Source organism: Ursus arctos, unplaced genomic scaffold (genome assembly GCF_023065955.2).
Source record: "Ursus arctos isolate Adak ecotype North America unplaced genomic scaffold, UrsArc2.0 scaffold_16, whole genome shotgun sequence".
Classification (NCBI taxonomy): Eukaryota; Metazoa; Chordata; class Mammalia; order Carnivora; family Ursidae; genus Ursus; species Ursus arctos.
Genome location: NW_026622830.1, coordinates 30788090 through 30808773, shown reverse-complemented (window position 1 = coordinate 30808773; position 20684 = coordinate 30788090). Strand labels below are relative to the sequence as shown.

Below are 20684 nucleotides of genomic sequence, written 5' to 3'. Positions count from 1 at the left end.
ACTAGAAATGTGAAGGGGACTGGCTGGAGAGAGAATCTGTTTCATAGGGATGCCTGTACTGTTTCATGATGCTGCTTCCTACCTCAGCCAAGTGAGAAGCCCCTTGAGAACAGTTCACAAAAAGTGGGGTGGTTTGCAGGAAAGGAGATTGGACATCTCATTTCCTGGCCTAATGCTTGCTGAGCTGCAGACACCCAAAGACTTCCAATGATGCTATGAGAGGACAGTGGGAAGGAGACCATAGGGCTACTTTATTTGAGAGTTCAAGAGTTCAGTGAAGATGGAGGCAGTGGGAAGTCAGTTGGAGCAGCTTGCAAATTGGGGCGAAGGATGGTGGCTGGAGCATCTGTATATCTAGAGATCTGCCCTGGGCCAAGTGGACTGCATGGAATGTTACTGGTCTTGAGTCACCCAAAAGACGCCCTTGCTTGATGGAGCAAGGGGACCCAGGGATGTACTGATGATGGTAGCTGAGAGGTGTTGTGAAAGGTCAGACAGGGAGCATCGCCCCTGTCAGGGATTGGAGGAGTGAGGAGGTTACCATGGAGGACTCTAAAGAATCAAGAAAGGTCTCTTGTGAAAGGGCAAGCCAGCATCTGGAGGTCCCCTGGAGAACTACAGAGGACACTGGCAACCTCTGATCCCTTCTCAGTCTTCTTTGATCTTCTGCCTTGTTCCAAACCAGAAGGAGCTGGGTGGAGGGGGTGGGGAAAGGGAGTGGTTATGATAGGAAAGAAAGACACAAGGAGGACAAAAGAATGAGCCAGCCTTTTCCTCTTTTCCATGATTAGTTCTGAGTCAGGCAGCAGCTGGGCACTGGAGGAGCTTTGAAGTGGGTGAAAAATAGAAGTCTGGACTGTTGTAACGGTCTAGAGTTAATGAAAAGTTGTCATTCCTGCCTGAGATAGTGTTCAAGGATCAGGAAAGGAGATATGACAGAGGATGGTTGAAGGCAGTTATGAGAGAAGATTGAAGCTATTTCCTGAATGTACCTTCCAGGTTCAGCATGTTCAAAATGATATATGTGTAATATCAGATTGAAAAATGCGTCCACATTGTTTACATATATGAGTGCTGTAGTATAAGGGGGAATGTTCCAACTGGACCAGAAATCATGAGAAATCCGCAAAAGATAAAAGCAGATGGGTTCAGAGTGAAGGAGAAAATTCACAGCCCCTCAGATATAACTAATGTGAAAGATCAGGTGAGTTTTGGAGTTCCTCCAAGCCCAGAAGCAGGAGGGAATCTGTGGGTCACTGTTGAGGGGTGTGAATGGGGTATCTGATAGAAGTACTTGGGTTATATGGCCCTCCCTTCCTCCAGGATTGTGCCAAGCAGTGGGTAGCAGAGATGGCAGGACCTGCATCCTGTTCTGTTGGGTTCTTCCCATCTCTTAGTAGCAACTTCCCTCCACCTCTGATGCCTTGATGCCCACAGCCTCTTTATACTCTTCCCATTAAAAAACCTTCTCTCTATGGCACTCTTCTTAGGAATTTTTGAAATTTGTTCTCATTCCAAAATATGTATTTGAATTTGTGGAATTTCCAGCACCAAACCAGAAATGGTGGTCATAACGTTGAAGTCACACCACCTTCACGCCAGCATGGCTGTTACTGGACCAGTCCTGTACAGGGTGTTCTCAGGTCTCCCTCTTGTACTGTCTGCTGAATTCCCCTGGCCCCTCTCTACGCACATCCTCAGGAGTCATGAAATGTAAGTTGGTTCTACTTCTGTGTTTCTGAGAGATCTGGCAGACTTAATAAAACCCTCTTTGCTCTAGGAGGAGGCATTCTTCTGCTGATGCTGAATTTTTAATTATTTATGGTGAGTATTAGAGCACATCTACTCCCAGGCAGGCCTCTTCTCTACAAAAATATATTCTGTGGATGTAAACTCTGGGAAAACTCCATGTTGGCTAATTTCAGTTTTACACCTATGAATATTTTATTTCCCAATCATTCATAATGGTCCTCGAGGAGCCATTACTATTAAGTAAATATACACAGTTCCAAACCTCCCAAGATGTAATTGCCCATATTTTTGTTCTGGGTAACAAAGATATGTGTGTATGGTGGGCCACTTCTCATAAGTTTTATTGAAGGATTGCTCTCCCTCTCTTTCTCACTCTCCCCTAGCTGCCTTTTCCCTGTTTTGTACTCACTCACAAGGCTGAGAAAAGAGCACCAAATAATATTATACTGCCATATAAACATGGTACTCCCTGAAACTATAAGTAACCAATGGATAGCCACTCTCAACTCAATCTTTTTGTCTTTCAGAAGGCATATGATCCTGTCAGGTATGAAAACAAACATTGGAACACTTACCGGATTTGGTCCTTTCCCCCTAGAAGTGTAGTGGAGGCAGACTTCATAACTAACTTAGGAAGAGAGAAAAAACCTTTGCTGGAATATGACCCAAGGGACAAAGTGGTACTCTAGGTCCTGCAGATTAAAGGCAGAAGCCTCAGGGTTCATTGGGCCTCAATCTACTGGAACACGGGCCAGTTTCCAGCCCAGAGGTAAACGAGGAAGCAAAAGGGCAGTCAGAAGACCTCACTGAATCTATATAGCCTGAAGAAATGTTGAAGATAGGTTGGAGCAGCACAGGCGTGGTCTCAAAGGAGATGGTTTAGTCACTGAAAAGTGACCCTGAATCCCTCAATTCCTGAATTTACCCAAGGACTCCATGAAATGGATAGACAACATTCTTCAAAATCTAGAGCAGTGGTTTATTTGCATAATTCAGTGTTTTATTATGCTACTCTGGACACTGTTTTGACAGTGGGGATGTGGAGGGAGGAAAAAACCAGGAAGAGTATGTAAGAGGCAGAATATCATACACACAAGTTCCTACTCTCTGCTCTCTAGGTAAGCCCACGCGGTGGTATTCTTGGATGTGGCTACTTCTTGATTTGGGGGAAAGGGCACGGAGGAGGTAGCACAAGCCTCAGAGCAGGCATCAAAATGCCAAGTCAGTCAACAGCCCCCAGTCCCCTCCGTTCCATACCCTTCTCCATTTCTCCTTGTCCCTCCAGATGAAAGAGAATCCAAAAGAACTTTGGGAGGTAAGATACCATCATCTGTCTTCTTGTCCTTCTGCTCTAGAGTAAGCATCCAGATGGCCCAGCTTCCATCATCTGCCTGTCTTTCCAGTATGATAAACATCCCACCATACCAGATCTAAAAGTGAAGAGTGTAATTTATACAAAATATGCTATTACAAAGTGCTAATGAATGCTGGGAGACTCCAAACTAGTGTTACTCCTGGAACCATTTCAGAATAACTTGTCCCTGAAGACATCTGAGGGGAGGAAGTCCATGAGTGGAATTTCAGGAGTACAGAGTTTCCCCAGAAACTCACTTCAGTCAAGAATCTTCTCAGGGTCCCTCAGCTCATACATTACCTGTGAGCCATGGCCCATTCAGTGGACCAACTCTGCTCTTGGTGCGCATAAAAACAGTAACTCCCATGATAACATTCTTGGGATTGGGGGCTGCTGCTGAAGTAGACACTTATGTGAACATCGCAGAGTAGGTGGTGGTTTGGAAGGCCTTCCAGGACTCCTGGAAGGGGAGTAAAGGTCTTTTTTTTTTTTTTTTTTTAATCTCTGTACCCTGACAGCATCTGGCGCAACCTCAGTGGGGTGAGGAGGTGTTGATCTTGAAGTGTCTTTTGACTGCCTCTGTTATTTTCTGTCTACAACTCACATACTTTACCTTGTGCTCAACCTTCTGTGTAACTCACATGTTTTACTCTGTGTCCAGGGACTCAGCCTTGCCTGAGTCTTTGGACCTCCCTTAGCCTCTGTTAAGAAAGATACACAGAATTCAGCATCAGACCACATTTCTTATTGATCGGGCCCAATCTGGAATCTGACTTCTTGTGACTCGTCTTGTTTGTGATTCATCACTGATCTTCCTGAGCCACCTCTATTATAGCCCAAGCTTAGATGATGTGTGGTAAGAGTTTGGGACCTCATCCCAGTAAAGGATGTCTCCATACTTTCAGGTGCTCAGCCACAAACCTTAGAGTCACCCTTAACTCCTCTATTCTCTCACATCCAATCGTTGGTCTTTGGGCAAATCCTGAAGACTCAAACTTTAAAATATATCCAGAATCTAACTGCTGATTTTCAGCTCTAACTCCTACCACCACTGCTGCAAGTCACCATCTTCCCTCAGCTAGATAAATGAACGGCCTCCTCACTGGTCTCCCTTCTTCTCCTCTTGTCTCTTCATAGTTCACCTTCCATACTTCAGCCAGACAGAGCGCATTAAAATGTTTATTTAACTCATGCCATTGCTCGGTTCAAAATGCTCCAATGTCTCCCATCTCATGCACAAAACCGGAATCCTTACACTGACCACCAGGCCTTTATGATTTGGCTCCCTTTACCTCTCTCACTTCTCCTGCCATGCTCCCCTGTGCACTGTGCTCCAGCCATGCTAGTTTCTGTGCTGTTCCTAAAACATGCCAAGCATCCTTCTGCCTCAGGTCTTTTGAGTTTACTGTGTCCACATGCAGAGCCAGAGATCCACATGTTCCCTCCCTCCTTGAGAGCTTTGCTTCAATGCCAGCTTTTCAGTGAGGGCTCCCAAACCTTCTCCCTCCCCTGTTGCAGGCATTCCCTATCCTTCCTCCTGCCTTACTGTTCTCCAAAGCACTTATCACCACTAGTAAAACACCATAGGTGTTTTTCCTTATTTGTTTGTTGCCTATCTCTTCTACTAGAGTGCAAGCTCCATGAGGGCAGGGCTTCTTTGCCCATTTCATTCTGTACTCTGTTCCTGGTGCCTACAACAGTGCTGGCACATAGTGGCTGCTCAGTGCATATTGTTGAATGAATGAGTGATGCATAGCAAGTTGTGGGAACCATTGTTAAGGAAGACATTCAAGCTACAGGAGGGCAGGTGGTCTGCTTTTGGGGACATTAAAACTACAACATTGTTTATTTTTTTATTTTATTTTTTTAAAAGATTTTATTTATTTACTTGACAGAGAGAGACAGCCAGCAAGAGAGGGAACACAAGCAGGGGGAGTGGGAGAGGAAGAAGCAGGCTCCCAGCACTTCCAGTTTTCCCAGCGGAGCTGGGAGCCCAATGTGGGGCTCGGTTCCAGGACCCTGGGATCAAGCCCTGAGCCACCCTTAATGACTGAGCTACCCGGGTGCCCCTACAGCACTGTTTAATTCTAGGAAGGATATACTGAGTGCCTGCTGTGAGCATGGCACCAAGAAAGACAAAACAAGATAGAGGCTCTGACAGCTTCCCTCAATTTGACAACTGGGCACCTGCTGGGTCTGACATTGTGTGAGTTGTTGGGACTCAAGGACAGTTAGGACATATCATTACTGCCCTCAACAAGCCTATCAGGAGTTCAGAGGTGCAAATAAATAATTATAATCCAAGGTACTGAGTGCTTCCTTAGAGGAAATACAAAGTAGGGCCAGTAAAGAATTCCAAAGGTTGACAGGGAGGCCCCAAGGCTTCCACTGGAGCTGATTTTGAGCTGGCTTTTAAGTAAACATATGCCAGAGAAGCTTATTATTTCCTAGGATGATGAATAACATTAAAGGCAAAACAGCAGTTACAAGGCAGTGTGCCACTCATGCTGGAGCTGGCTTGTACTAGTTCATGGGAGTTGACTGTTACATTTTCAGGAATTTCAAGAGAGTTGGCTGACATCACATTGGCAGCTTGAACTCAGCCCTCGTGGGAATATTACAGCACAGAAACCATGTGTGTGTGTGTGTGTGTGTGTGTGTGTGTGTGTGTGTGTGGTGTGTGTGTGTGTGTGTGTGTGTGTGTGTGTGTATGGTTTCTCTCTCCCTTTCTCAGTATATCAGGTCTTCCCCTCCCCAAAAGAGCTGGTTGCTAAACACTCACGAACACACCACCAGGTACAGAACAGACATGATTCTGTGGTTCACAAGACTGGTTGGTCATAGTAGCTGTCACAGTCAAGGACAATACACTTAGGTGATGGTAAATGAGCTAGGCCTTCCCAGTGGGTGATATTTGGATGTGCCAAAGTGAATGTACTGGATGAAATAATGTCCCCCCACCAATTCATTTCCACATTACATTCCACCTCAGAATGTAACCTTATTTTGGAAATAAGGTTTTTGCAGATGTAATTAGTTAAGTTGAGGTGAGGTCATACTGGATTAAGGTGGGCTCTAAATCCAGTGACTGGTTTCTTTATCAGAGGAAGGAGAGGGAGATTTGGATACAGAGACAGAGGAGACCCGGGAAGAAGGCATGGGACGAGAGACACAGAAATTGAAGTGGTGCAGACACAAGCCAAAGAATGCCAAGGACTGCTGTCAACCACGGCAAAGTAGCAAGAGGCAAGGAAAGATTCTTCCCTATAGTATTCAGAGGGAGTAGGGGCCTACTGACCTCTTGATTTTGGACTTCTGGTTCTAGAACTGCGAGACAATGAATGTCTGCTGTTGTAAGCCACCCAGGTTATGGTAATTTGTCACCATATTAGGAACCAGATTACCGCATTGGGAAACTAATGCAGAACTACAAGAACAAAGAGAATGAGGTAGGGATGTATAGGAGATGACTGAAGGAGAGGAAAAATAACTGTTGTCATTCATTTATTGAGGGCCTTTCTATGCCTCCTCCCTTCCTGTGATGTGGGGGGAGTGCCCGGTCAGCATCATTTCTGTCCTTCTCCCTCCCCTGCTGCAGGCATTCCCTGTCTCCCTCCTGCCTTATTGTCCTCCAAAGCATTTATCTTTTGGTTCATTATCCTCATTTTGAAGATAAGAACCTCAAAGTTCAGAGAAGTTAAGTGAATTGCTCAAGCACACGCAGCTATTAATGACTTAAAAAAACAAGCTTTTCTGGCTTTTATTGCTCACCTTCCTTACCCTGTGATACTCTCCCTCTTTGATGTTTTCTTCCAGGTGGGTGGGAACCATCCCAACATCTAGGGATGCCTGGGTGGCTCACTAGGTTATGTCTGCCTTTGGCTTGGGTCATGATCCCAGCATCCTGGGATCGAGTCCCACATCAGGATCCTTGCTCACTGGGGAGCCTGCTTTCCCTCCGCCTGCTGCTCCCCCTGCTTGTGCTCTCTTGCTCTCTCTCTCTGACAAATAAATAAGTAAAATCTTAAAAAAAAAACAAAACCATCTCAACATCTCAAATGATGGAGACAGTGATATTAAAATCCTCAATATTTACATCAAGGAAGCAGGGCAAGGAGATTTTAGGATTCAAGTAGAGTTCAACACCTTTTGCCCTGCAAAGATCACCTCAATCCGGTAGAAAGATTCAGATGTCATTAAAAAATAGAATTTTAAATAGCCACAGACATGCTAAGAAAAATGCATAAGAGTACTGAGTCCCTTTATATGGAAGGAAACCACCATCACAATCAGAAGAGATCCAAGCAGCTGATGTTTATGTTGGTTAGAATCTCTTTTTTCCCCCCAAATTGTGCCTTTTATTTGGCATCCTGGTCTGAAGTTGAAAGAATAAAGATCTAGCTACTAGAATAGCAGACAGTAGTCACACAACGTTCTACACATTTGTATACTTTAGACAAGCTTTCATTTAAAAATAAAAATAATTCGGGCGCCTGGGTGGCACAGCGGTTAAGCGTCTGCCTTCGGCTCAGGGCGTGATCCCGGCGTTCTGGGATCGAGCCCCACATCAGGCTCCTCTGCTGGGAGCCTGCTTCTTCCTCTCCCACTCCCCCTGCTTGTGTTCCCTCTCTCGCTGGCTGTCTCTATCTCTGTCAAATAAATAAATAAAATCTAAATAAATAAATAAATAAATAAATAAATAAATAAATAAAAATAATTCGGAAAATAAAAACAAATAAAATAAATAAAAATAAATCCACCAGAGTTTTAAGGGAAGATCACATCGAACAATTGTGGTTATATTGTCAATGAGTTCCCCTCCCCCTACCTCAAGTAGATTCATGTAAAAATGTTCTGAATTATATATATAATATTAGGATTGTGTTTGAATTTGCATATTGATAAGGATAGTTAACCAATTATCTAGTAAAAGGGAACATTCCTAACATAAGTACAATAATTGAATGGTGGGGAATATAATGAATTCTATACGTTACCTTGCTTACAAAAGCACAGCCTTCATATGAGATATAATTTTCTCATATGATTACTCAATTTATTAAAAGTCTAACATTATGGGTCTCCTGGGTGGCACAGTCGTTAAGCCTCTGCCTTCGGCTCAGGGCGTGATCCCAGCGTTCTGGGATCAAGCCCCACATCAGGCTCCTCTGCTATGAGCCTGCTTCTTCCTCTACCACTCCCCCTGCTTGTGTTCCCTCTCTGATGGCTGTCCCTGTCAAATAAATAAATAAAATCTTAAAAAAAAAAAAAAGTCTAACATTAAAAACACTGTCATTTTGGCTACTTGGTTTTTATTTTTTAGAAAGAGAGACAGAGAACATGTTGGGGTGGGGGATGGGCAGAGGGAAAGAGAGACTCTTAAGCAGGCTCCACGCTCAGTGCGGACTCTGACGCGGGGCTCAGTCTCACAACCCTGAGATCATGACCGAAGCCGAAATCAAGAGTCGGACACTTAACTGACTGAGCCACCCAAGTGCCCCTTGCCTACTTGGTCTTTAAAAATTATTATTTCTTCTAAACTGTGGTTGGTTAGAATCTTTTATTCTGTGATTTTAACTGTTGGGGTCTGAAGTTGGCCTAGCAACTGGAATCGGTTTCCATTAGGCCCATACCTAGTAAAAGGCTATGCCTGTATTTCACTGACTCTATTCTAGCCTTTGGGAAAATACTATCCTCAGTCTTCTTCTGAGGTGTGACTGCAAATGCAGGGTGCACCTACCCCAAGCAGTCTAGGCCCCATGCAGCATTCGATGCAGAGATCCCAAGCTAGCAGAGCCTGGCCCTCAGTGTGTGGTTTGGCTTATATTGGTTGGTTGTTTTAAATATTTGAATTTGAATACTTCTAATTGAGGCTTGCACTCTCCTGTTTGGCCACACTCCGTCTCCACCACTTTTGAAGTCTTAACATTTAGCCGAGTTCCCACCGTTTATCATGACAGGCTTCCATTCTCTTGATTATTCTTCTGGTCCCCATGGGTGTCATATTAATTCTTCACATCTCAGGAAGAAATCCTTCAATCAGATTGCTTCCTTCCCGAAGCCTAAAGTCAATGCAGAGAGAACTGGAGTTTCCTGGTGGGGGGTTGTGTGTCTTTGAAGCTTGAAAGGGCAGGTGCAGTGGGACCAGGTAGAAAGGGGCTTTGGGCAGTCAGAGAACACAAGAGGTGGTACCCACTGAGGAGCTGCTGAGGAGTGTTTTCATGAGGGAATTCCTTCCCAGCATTTCTTAGACAATTTATATACTTTCCAGATATCAAATTCTGAGACAAATTGAGAAATTGGGAAAAGAGAAAATATTACAATTCTCCTGTGAGAATTAAAGCTTAACCGTGAGCAGAGAGATACCACTGGTCTGAAGGGATCCGTTGAGGGGATCCACTGAAAGAACAGGAAGCACTAGCCCTGGAGTTGAAGGTTCAGGGAAACATTTCCGGCATCACGGTTTGATCTGCCTGCTTGCGTGTAGCTGTTACTGTATTGTAAGTGTGTGTTCCAGGTCCCACCCATCTGCTGCTAACTGAGAGACACTTGCAAACAAAATAAATATGAATACATTTATACTATTATAATATTTGGGTATTTGCTATAGGCTACATTTTTTTTGTATATATAAGCTGTGTATTTCTCATTCATTAAAAATATTTTAAGAAATAGGGGTACCTGGCTGGCTCAGTCAGTAGAACATGCGACTCTTGATCTCAGGGTCATGAGTTCAAGCCTCAAGCTGGGCATAGAACTTACTTTAAAAATATATTTTTATTTTTAAAGAAATCCATAGAGACACCTGGGTGGCTCAGTCGGTTAAACATCCAACCCTTGGTTTCCGCTCAGGTCATGATCTCGGAGTTCTGGCATGGAGCTACCCCCCCTCCCCAGTCAGGCTCCATACTCAGTGCAGAGTCTGCTAGAGATTCTCTCTCCCTCTCCCTCTGCCCCTCCCCACTCATGCATGTGCACACGTGCTCTCTCTCTCTAAAATAAATAAATCTTTTAAAAAAGAAATCCACAATAATAAGTAAAGAATTTCTGATTTTTCTTAGCATAATCTCCTCCAGTCCCATCCATGCTAAGTGAAATAAGTCAAGCAGAGAAAGACAATTATCATATGGTTTCACTCATTTATGGAACATAAGAAATAGGAAGATCAGTAGGAGAAGGACGGGAAGAATGAAGGGGGGTAAATAGTAGGGGGAATGAACCAAGAGAGACTGTGGACTCTGGGAAACAAACTGAGGGCTTCAGAGGGGAGGGGAGTGGGGGAATGGGATAGACCAGTGATGGGTATTAAGGAGGGCACATATTGAACGGTGCACTGGGTGTTATATGCAAATAATGAATCATGGAACACTACATCAAAAACTAAGGATGTACTGTATGGTGACTAACATAACATAATAAAAATTATTATAAAAAATTTAATTTAATTAAAAAAAGAATTTCTGATTTTTTACTTCCAAGTCCCAAAGATTAAGATGTTTTTGAGAATTTAGAAACACTACAATGGGGGCGCCTGGGTGGCACAGCAGTTGAGCGTCTGCCTTCGGCTCAGGGCGTGATCCTGGCGTTCTGGGATCGAGCCCCACATCAGGCTCCTCCGCTATGAGCCTGCTTCTTCCTCTCCCACTCCCCCTGCTTGTGTTCCCTCTCTCGCTGGCTTATCTCTGTCAAATAAATGAATAAAATCTTTAAAAAAAAAAAAAAAGAAACACTACAATGAATGAGGATTTAAGAGGATGGTGAGTCTGTTTTGAAATTTTGCCTGGGGCCAATCTTATTCCTGGAGGAAAACTAATGGTCTCCAGGAGGCACAGGTTTCTGCAGGAAAGCAAAGCTATTTGGTAAAAGTCACAGGCTATGGAAGCCACAGGGATTTGCACTTGTCTGTCTTATCTCCCATGTTCTCAATTTCACCTAGAAACATCATTTCACTTTTGCCTTGGCTGACAAGTCAGCTTATATGCCTAAGGAGGCTTAAATGAATGTGGTAACTGAGGTGCTGTTTGGTCCAGAATCCGAGGTCTTTTAACTACTTTGTGGCCCAAAGCACTCAGAGGCCAAATAGTAGGATCTGCGGCTTCCATTGTGCCGACTGCATGTTTTCCAGCCCAGACCAGTTCAGGTGGAACCAGACGTGATCACACTATGTCACATTCCCAGCAGTGATTGCTCTTTTGAGAAGAAATTATTCTGTATCACCCTATTAGAGACAACGGCTTCTATACCAGATACCCTCTGGTCCTGGGAGACTGGCAAGTGAAGAGAGGGCATGAATGAAATTCAACAGGTCCATGTTTCACTTCTCATTTCAATCCAACTCAAAATGAAAGCCTTGTGGACTTCCACTAACAGGAATAAAAGTCATCCTTGGAAGCCAGGACAAAGCCAGAAAAGAACTCATTCCTCTTACACTTTAAGGAGTGTGATCGACAATGATCAACCTCTGTTCCACTCACATTTTGGTATGTGGCCGGAGGAGGGGAGAATTGAAATTCTCATTCTGGTACAACAAGTAGGTCCACTCCCATGCAGGTAGATGGAGAAATATAAGATGTACATCATATGGATGTAGATGTTGTCTGCGGTGAAGTAGTGATGTTGATGCAGATATTGTAAATGCTGTGATGAGGCTGTCCGTGACACAGAAGTAAATGCAGATGTAGCTGATGTTGACGCCAGCTCCATAGAGTAGCTGCCAATAGAGACATAGATGTGATTGGCATAGCTGTAAACATGGCTGCAGTTGATGTGGATGATGGATTAGAGTTTCTCAATCTCAACACTACTGACACTTTGGGTGGAATAATTCTCTATTTTCAGGGGCTATCCTGTGCATTGTAGGATAGTTAGCGGCATCTCTGGCCTCTACTCACTAGATTCCAGGGCCATGCCTTTCCTGCCGGGAGTCGTGACGATCAGAGGTGTTTCTCTGTGTCGCCAGATCTCTCGTGGGTACAAAGTTGCCCTGGTTGAGAACTACCGATTTAGACAATGTAGATGTAATGTCAGGTAGGCATTGATGTGGATGTGAGCATAGGCAATGCAGGTGATGAACAAGAAAGTGTAGCCGTAGGTAATACAGATACAAACATAGATGTCGGTAAAGAACATGTGAAGACAGATGGAGGAGATGATGTAAGAGGAGATGTGAACGCTATCACTCTGAACATAGATGTAGATGACATACGTGACATGGCTAATGTTGATGGTGTAAATGTAAGTTGTATGATCTGGGCAGAAAAATGCTGGTATTGAATGTGATGCAGATGAAGTAGATGGGGTATAACCAGAGTTCAGGTATATGAGGTAGATATCTAGATAGGTCAATATAAAAAGAATTTTCCCAACAGGAATTTAAGCTTTTTGAAGATGAGGATCATATCTATACATATTGATATCTCCCAGAGCAATTTGGAGGTGCTCATGAACGATCTATTGGTTGTTTAATTAGTTCTACCCGTTAAGAGCCAATAAAGTTATCTCTTACACTCAAATACGTTTTCAATTAAGAAAACAGATTGTCTTCAGGAAAGTTAGTGGTTATTTAAAACTCCAAGTTATAAATAAAAGTATGTGGGTAGACATTTAAATACTCAAAACATATCCTGCATATATTTTCCCAATATTTTGTTATGAAAATTTTCAAACATACAGAAGACTTGATAAAAATTTACAAAGAAGACCTATATACCCACCACTTATACTTTATCATTAACATTTACTCTACCATTAACGTTTACTTTACTACATATAAAACATTTACTGTACACTTACTATACTATATAATATAGTTGTTTAACTCACATCTATCCATCTGTCCATCCATCACTCCATTTTATTTGTTGATCCATTTCAAAGCAAGTCCTACATGTGTTTTTCACTGATTCCTTAGAAGACAAAATTCCCCCAACTACTACTTTTGACTTCCTATAATTACCTACTGTCATCTTGCCTAGGATGGTCATAGGTCACCTGTGATGTTTTGCAGATTAAACCTTTGTAGGATTTAGGAGATCATCAAGACATTTGTTAAAAATTTGAAGCTGAAATTCAAGCAAGGATAAACCCAGAGATTATTAAGGAGGGACACTGAGAACAGGCAGGCTGTTGCATTTCTCCCACTTCTTTGGGAGAGTTTTCAGACCGCGGGTAAGCAGCATCCTGTCAGGAGTGGTTTAAGTGTAGTGTTGCCTGAAGGCAGAGAAACTGCCCTGTCATCTCTTTAGGTCCTTTTTGGTAGGATTCTGAGGTCTGATTCTGAGGTCTCTCAGTCTTGACTAAAGACGGATACTCAGATTGAAAAAAGAAAAAAATTAATGACAAAAACCAGAAAGACATTAGGCTTCAAGATATAGATAGCTTCATTAGTACAAGATCACATGAGAAGCCTCAGATGGTCTCTCAACTCATTCAGTAAAGCTTTTTTTAAAAATTTTATGTATTTATTTATTTGAGAGGGAAGAGAGAGAGAGAGAGAGAACATGAGCAGGCGTAGGGGCAGAGGGAGAGGGAGAGAGAGAGAGAGAATTTCTCAAGCAGACTCCATGCTGAGCCCGCAGCTTGATGCCGGGTTTGACGCGGGGCTCGATCCCACAACCCTGAGATCATGACCTGAGCTGAAACCAACAGGTGGATGCTTAACTCACTGAGCCACCCAGGTGCCCCTTCAGTAAATCTTGGTAGTGTGTTCATACATCAGACAGCAACTGAGTAAACGTTTCTGCTTTCACGGAAGTCCTAGCCTTTCTCACAGACATTGCCAAGTTGTCAGCTCCCAGCTGGCTGTCCCACAGTTTAAGCACATGCTATTCACAGTCCTGAGGAGCCTCACCTCTTCCCTAGAAATGAGCAATACTGTATTCTTCAGAATCACAGTTCTCTACATACTCAAAACTCATTATGTGTCGCAAATTTGTAAATCCCTCCGAAACATCAAAGCTGACAAGAACCCACTGGAAGTACATTGGCTGGGGACTGCAGCATTTCCAAATACCCAGTAAGATGTTGACTGAGTGGAGGGAGGTGTCAGTCTGTCCAGTTTATTGAGTTGTTACAGGGCTGTGGTCAGTCTGAGCTGCCAACACGTTACCCGGCAGGGCTAAAGAGGACTAGATGTGGAGGGACCCTGGGACATGTGTGGAGAGCCCCTGAAGAGTAAACAGTGAAGTAAGCAATCGGCACCGGTCTGTACTGTGATTTGGTTTGGGGGTGACACAGGTGTTCCTCCTACTTGATTCTGGGAAGGTTTCCTCTGGGCTCTGATGGGTGGGGAACAGAAAGTTTGTCCACAAGGCCGGAGGATGAGACCACACAGAGCAGCAGATACTGTGATGCCCAGCCTGCAATCTCCTTGGGCCTTGACATTGCATGTATACCGACGTGACTTCCAACCGCCAGTGTCTGCTGGCATCTGCCTCTTCAGCTGAGGGCTCTGTGTGGTGGCCGGGGCCCACTCTGCCCATGCACACAGCAGGCCAGACGCGCTGCAGTATTAGTGCCTTCCCGGGGGCCGCCTTTGACGAGAGACCGATGGGAGCTGGTGCTCATGTACCCTCACTCTCTCCCGCCTCGTGCAGGGTGACTCTGAGGCTGCGTTCTGGTGCCCTGAGTTCTGTAGTGGGGTTGAGTTCCAGTTGTCCACGGGAGCAACTTGCTTGATGGTACGCCTCCTACTGGCCTCCCTCTCTCCCCTCTCAGCTCCTCACTCTCCCACTCAAATAAACTACATGCACTTGAATTTGTGCCCCAGAGTCTGTTTCTGAGGGAACCTAACCTAAGCCACACAGGCAGTGCACAAATGCTCTGAAGGTCCCTCTGCCTCGTTATTTTCCGTCTTGTAATCCGTGAAGGCAATCAGAAAGCAGGGAAGACAGGGCCTGCCAAACTGTCTTACCTCAGCCCAGAAAACTCAAGGGCATCTTTTCCTAGCAACAAAGAAGTTCTGTGCCTTCGGGCACAGCTGTCACAGTGTCAGCTCTGGCTTCGTATTACTCACCCACGCACCACCACCTCCCATTATGGAATTTGAGAGCCATCAGAAATACACTGAGGGAACAGGGGCACAGTCCTCGCTGTTGCAACAAATCTCCTGTGTCCCCGTTCATCTCTGCCCCAGCCTGATACGTAGCAGCATGGTGCAAGTCCAATCACTAACGGAGACCTTGGAGAAGAGGTTTTAATGGTCCTGGAAGCCCCTGTGCTTACACTGAGCATCTGAGTGAAAGTCAAGGGGACAGATTGATCTTTGGTTTTCCCCCAGAGATTAGGCCAGGAGACAATCACTGAAACACCAAGACACAGAAGAAACTGCTAGCTCTTCAGCGAGGTTAAAGCCTTTGCAAACTTAGTGCTAAAAAAGTGCTGTTTAGGGGCACCTGGGTGGCTCGGTTAAGCGGCTGACTTTTGATTTCGGCTTGGGTCATGATCTCAGGGTCCTAAGGCTGAGCTCTGCATCAGGCTCCATGCTCAGCAGGGAGTCTGCTTGGGGATTCTCTCTCTTGCTCGCCCTTCCCCCTGCTTGCACTCCCCCCACCCCCCAAAAATAAAGAAATAAATCTTAAAAACAAAAAACAAGAGTGCTGTTCTGTTGATGTAATCCATTTTAGGGGTTAGGAAATACCTCCATATTTTGTTGAAATAAAATTAACTACTGTTGTCTATGTCTATACACTAACAGAAGTTCAAGTGGAGAGATGGGCAGGTCATTTGCTGTTATGGGGAATGCTTAGCATCCTAATCCCCTTTCCTCTATGATATGGGAAATGATGAGAAGCAGGATTCACCCCCTACTATAGAAGGGAGCCAAACCAGATGGCCCTTTCCCTGCCCCCACCCCTGCTAGAGAACAGTCACATGATCCAGCCTCAGCCAATCAGATGTTCCCACACAGGACTTAATTTAGACTCAGGGACAGTTTAGAATTTAGTGCAGCAGTGGCACCTAGGCTCGCGGCCATAGCTGCAGTGGTATTCAACAGCCAGAGTGCAGCAGGGCCAGAGTTAGGAACATTCCAGCCAGACCATCCCTGCAGCATGACCTCAGCTGTGTTCCTGCTGCCCGGCCTCCTTCAGATCCTGCCTGTTTTCAAAACCTGATTATCCAGACTTCTGGTCAATTCTGTTTGCCACCCATTAGCCTTCTACTAAAGTCAGCTAGAGTCCACTTCTGTTGTGTGCAATCCAGAACTCTGACTGGCACAGAATGTGATATCCCCTAGTATAGAGAGTCACCCTGGAGGTCGGAGACCTGGGTTCTTGTTGGGGGGGGGGCATCTAGATACCTATACAAAGGGGTCTTTATCTCATTCCCTGCAGAGGGCTTGACTGCATAATTGCTAAGTTTCCCTTACTGTTCAAAGTCTATGATTCTCCGTGAAGTGTTGGCCAGTGAAGACCCAAAGCTGCTTGAGTTTCTGCATCCTCAGTGACAGGGAAAGGTGTCTGGAAAAAGATGTCACTGTGTGAAGCCCACAGATAGGTCTGACCAAATCAAATAATCAAAGAGTGCCTCAAGCCACTATATGAGTGCATAGGTCTCCAAAGGGGTGAATGTACCTGGTAAACATTACTTTGGGCATGTCAAGGCCAAGGATATCCATGGTTGGTTTGTTTGTTTATAAAGGTTTTATTTATTTATTTGAGAGCCAGAGAGAGAGCACAAACGGGGAGGAGTGGGAGAAGCAGGGTCCCTGCTCAGCAGGGAGCCCCATGTGGGCTCAATCCCAGGACCCTGAGATCATGACCTGAGCTGAAGGCAGCACAGCTTAACCAACTGAGCCACCCAGGAGCCCTTCCATGGTTCATTGAATAGTGTCCATAAGTCTCTGCTATATGAGTGGTCCCACTGGAGACAAAATCAGAGATCAGACAAAGAAAATCAGAGGTCAGATAGCGAGAGTGACTGGCACTTTATGTATGCAGTAATCTAAATAATTGTATAGCCATGAGAACAAGTCTGAGGAGTGGGAAATGTGGTCATAACATGCATAGAACACGGATTTTTAGGGGGAGAGTAGAGGTCACTTGCTTTGAAGTGTTTCCCATGTTCACACTATAACATATGCTAGAAAAACCCACTGTAAACACGATGAATCAGGAAAACTTTTGCAGTTTAATGATAAACCAATTTATGTGAAGAGTAATTCCAATTTTTACAGGAGAGCAGCTAGTGCCGATTGAAAGAGGTTGAAGAGATACAAATGCAATGGTAGAGCCTTGTTTAAATCCTGATTCAAATAAAACAACCGTAAGAAGGCATTTTTGAGACAGTTGGGAAAACTTGAACATGGACTGAGTATCAACTAACATTAAGGAATTACAGATGATTATCTTCAGGGGTTCATGGTCAGGTGGTGCTCTGTTTTGTTCTGTTGAGTCCTTCTCCATTAGCGATAGATGCCCTGTTCACAGGTGAAATAAAAGAATGTCTCGGATTTGCTTTAAAATAGTCAAGCATTGTACGCCTCAAAGTGTGGTCTGTGGATCAATGCCTGTTTACAAATTGCGTGCTGTTGGCCTGCGAGAAGTGCAGATATTAAGAGTAAGTGTTTAGAAACTGTCATGACACTTCGCGTTGTCATGGCACCAGGGCAGGGATTAGTGTCTCATTGGCCAGGGAAGAGCCCAGGCTGGGCGTTGTTGAACTTGCACGGTGAGCTCTATGTGCCATGAGCATGAGCTGTGTGCTGGAGCGGGCCAGGACGGAATGGACGTTAGAACAGGCCCTTCACTGTTGATAGTTGAAGAAGCAACACTTTAGCCCACACACAGAAAGCGGGTGGGTGTGTGTGTGTGGGGGGGAATTAATGAAAAAGAGCAGCAGAAAGCTGGTGGCTGTTGAAGCGAGCTGATGGGCACACAGCACAGTGCTCTCTGCATTTGTGAAAAGTTGAAAATCTCCATCATTTGGTTTACTAAAAAGTTAAAAAGATATCTAGCCTGTCAAGAGAGATATTGTAAATAGGTACGTTTTCAATACATTTCCTAGATTTGTATCGACACAGATAGCATATGTATAACAAGTGTGTGTTTCACATAAACTACTCTAGACGGGACACGCAGAATAATACATAGTTCACGTAGAGATTATATGTCATGGTTCAGGTAAACTTTATTTTACAGAAGTCATGGGTAAACAAACAAAGTAACTTGCTGCATCATGAGCTTGATGAGCTTTTATTATATAATAAATTCTGATTACATAATAAACTCCTTGAGGCCAAGGTTCCTGTGAGATACCACTTCTGTGTCTCCACAGGACTCAGCTCAGGGGACCGCAGAGTAAATGGTGCTTAATAAACACTGGCTGATAGGCTAAACTCAGGAAATGAATCGCTCTGAACAGTAGTTTAATTCTCCGTGCAGTAACTCCACACTGCTCAATCAATTTGAAAATCAGTTTCCCGAATCCACCCTCGTGGAGATTTGTCACAGAATGTTTGAGCCTGAGGGGGACTTGGAGCTTTGCTAATGTCCTCATTCTGCAGATGGGAATGAGGCCTGGAGGAGTTAGATGAGCCTCGCTGGACATCCTGCTGGTTAATGGCCTCTGCTGCCTCCAGTCGGACTCTTCCTTCTGCCATGATGTTTCCTAAAAGGGTCAAAAGTCACCTCCTACTTCCGCCTACCCCTTACTCCTGGTTTAAAATTGTGTGGTTTCAGTTGCAGGAAAGAGAAAGAGTTGTCAGGCTGGCTCTACCAGGAGGCTGAACAGAAGATGGGACCCCACAGAACGAGTTCATGTCATAATCTGTATTTACCCAGGACTGGTCTGTGCCTAGCCTGGCTAAGATAAGCTCTCTAGCCTTTAGGAACTTTCCATCTCTTTGGGGAAAGAAGATGCACACACGTTAATAGCTCCAGGAAGTTCCTACTGTGTAAGATTAGAGCATAGGGGCGCCTGGGTGGCACAGCGGTTAAGTGTCTGCCTTCGGCTCCGGGCGTGATCCCGGCGTTCTGGGATCGAGCCCCACATCAGGCTCCTCCGCTATGAGCCTGCTTCTTCCTCTCCCACTCCCCCTGCTTGTGTTCCCTCTCTCGCTGGCTGTCTCTATCTCTGTTAAATAAATAAATAAAATCTTTAAAAAAAAAAAGATTAGAGCATAAATAAGAGGTTGGGTAGAGTCATGGGGCTAGAGAAGGGATGGGATGTTTTGGAGGCCATGGAGCTTGGGCATAAGGTCTGAGGACTGAGAAGAAGGAAAACACTTAGATTAGAATAGCATGGGCCTGGGTTTGTGCTTCACCCTGCTGGTGTTAAGAGCTTGGGAAGTTTCTGGGGGGTAAGGGAGGAGGTAGAATGGAATCCAGTACTGACTAGATTTAGGAAGACCAATATGGCAGCAACAGTGTGTGGGAATAGCTGGAAGCAGGAACCTTAAGGAGGGCTGTAAGGAGATAAAAGCCTGGAGCAGGTGATGGCGGTAGGAGGAGAAAGAAGCAGATGTAAGAATTTCAATTTTTAAGCAATACCCCCCCAAAAAACTCCCCCCAAAAACCAACACTACCTGCCGGTGCTATTCTAAACACCATACAAATCTGAACTCATTTGAGCATTCTGAATTAGGTACCATTGTTATTTCTGTTTTACAAATGAGGAAACTGAGGCACAGTAAGATCAAGTAACAGGCCCAAGGACACATGCTAATAAATGATAGAGTCAAGATTCATACCCAGGCAGGGGGCTCCCAGGTCTCAGCTCTTAACAACCACTGTGTGCTATAGTGGAATGTTTAGAAGCAGAAGTCATGATGAATCTAAATTTTTTCAAGCCTGAGTGACTTAGCAAATGTTAATGCCATTGATGGGTTACATACATCAAATAGGAGGAGTATTAGCCTGCGGGAAAGAGGATACACTTGACTTTTTATACATTTTGTTTAAGGTGATAAGGACACATCTGAGTAGAATGTTCCATGGGAAATTAGAACGACAGGCCAAGCTTGGGAAAGACATGGTTGCAAGGTTTTTTTGTTTCTTTTTCCCTCCAACCCTTGAAAAATGTTGTGCCACTTCATTCTGGCCTCCATGATTTCAAATGAGAAATCTACTACCATTTGAACTGGTGTTCGCCTGTAACCAAGGCATGCATCGTTTCTCTCTGGCTGCTCTTCAGATTTTTTTCTTTAGTGTCCAGAAGTTTAATTATGCTGTGTTTTGATGAGGATTTCTTTAGATTTATCCTAGTTCAGGTTCACATTAGCTCTTGACTCTGTAGGTTTTGTCTTTCACCAAATGGAAGTTTTCAGCCATCATTTCTTTGAATATTTGTTTAGCCCCACAATCTTTCTCGTCTCCTTCTGGGATTCTGATGATATCAATGCCAGTATCTGTTGATACTGTGCCACAGATTCCTTTTCTTCCCCCAGTCTCTTTTCTCTTGTTTGTCGGATTGAGTAAATTTGATTGAACTGTTTTCAATTTAGCGATTCCATCTTTTGTCATCTCCACTCTACCACTCAACTCATCCAATGAGGTTTTTTTCTTTTTTCTTTTTTAGTTTTGGTGGCTGTGCTTTTCAGTTCTATAATTTCCACTTGGTTCTTTTTTGTAACTTCTATTTC

The 20684-nt window shown here is 44.3% G+C and overlaps 2 protein-coding genes across 3 annotated transcripts in view; one reads left to right on the top strand and one right to left on the bottom strand.

Moving 5' to 3' along the window:
• CHGB (chromogranin B) overlaps window positions 1-20684 on the bottom strand; it is a 40501-nt gene that overhangs the window by 17050 nt on the left and 2767 nt on the right. The gene's annotated exons all lie outside the window — the stretch shown is intronic.
• The window catches only part of TRMT6 (tRNA methyltransferase 6 non-catalytic subunit), a 63927-nt gene that overhangs the window by 41561 nt on the left and 1682 nt on the right, over window positions 1-20684 (top strand). The window lies entirely within an intron of this gene.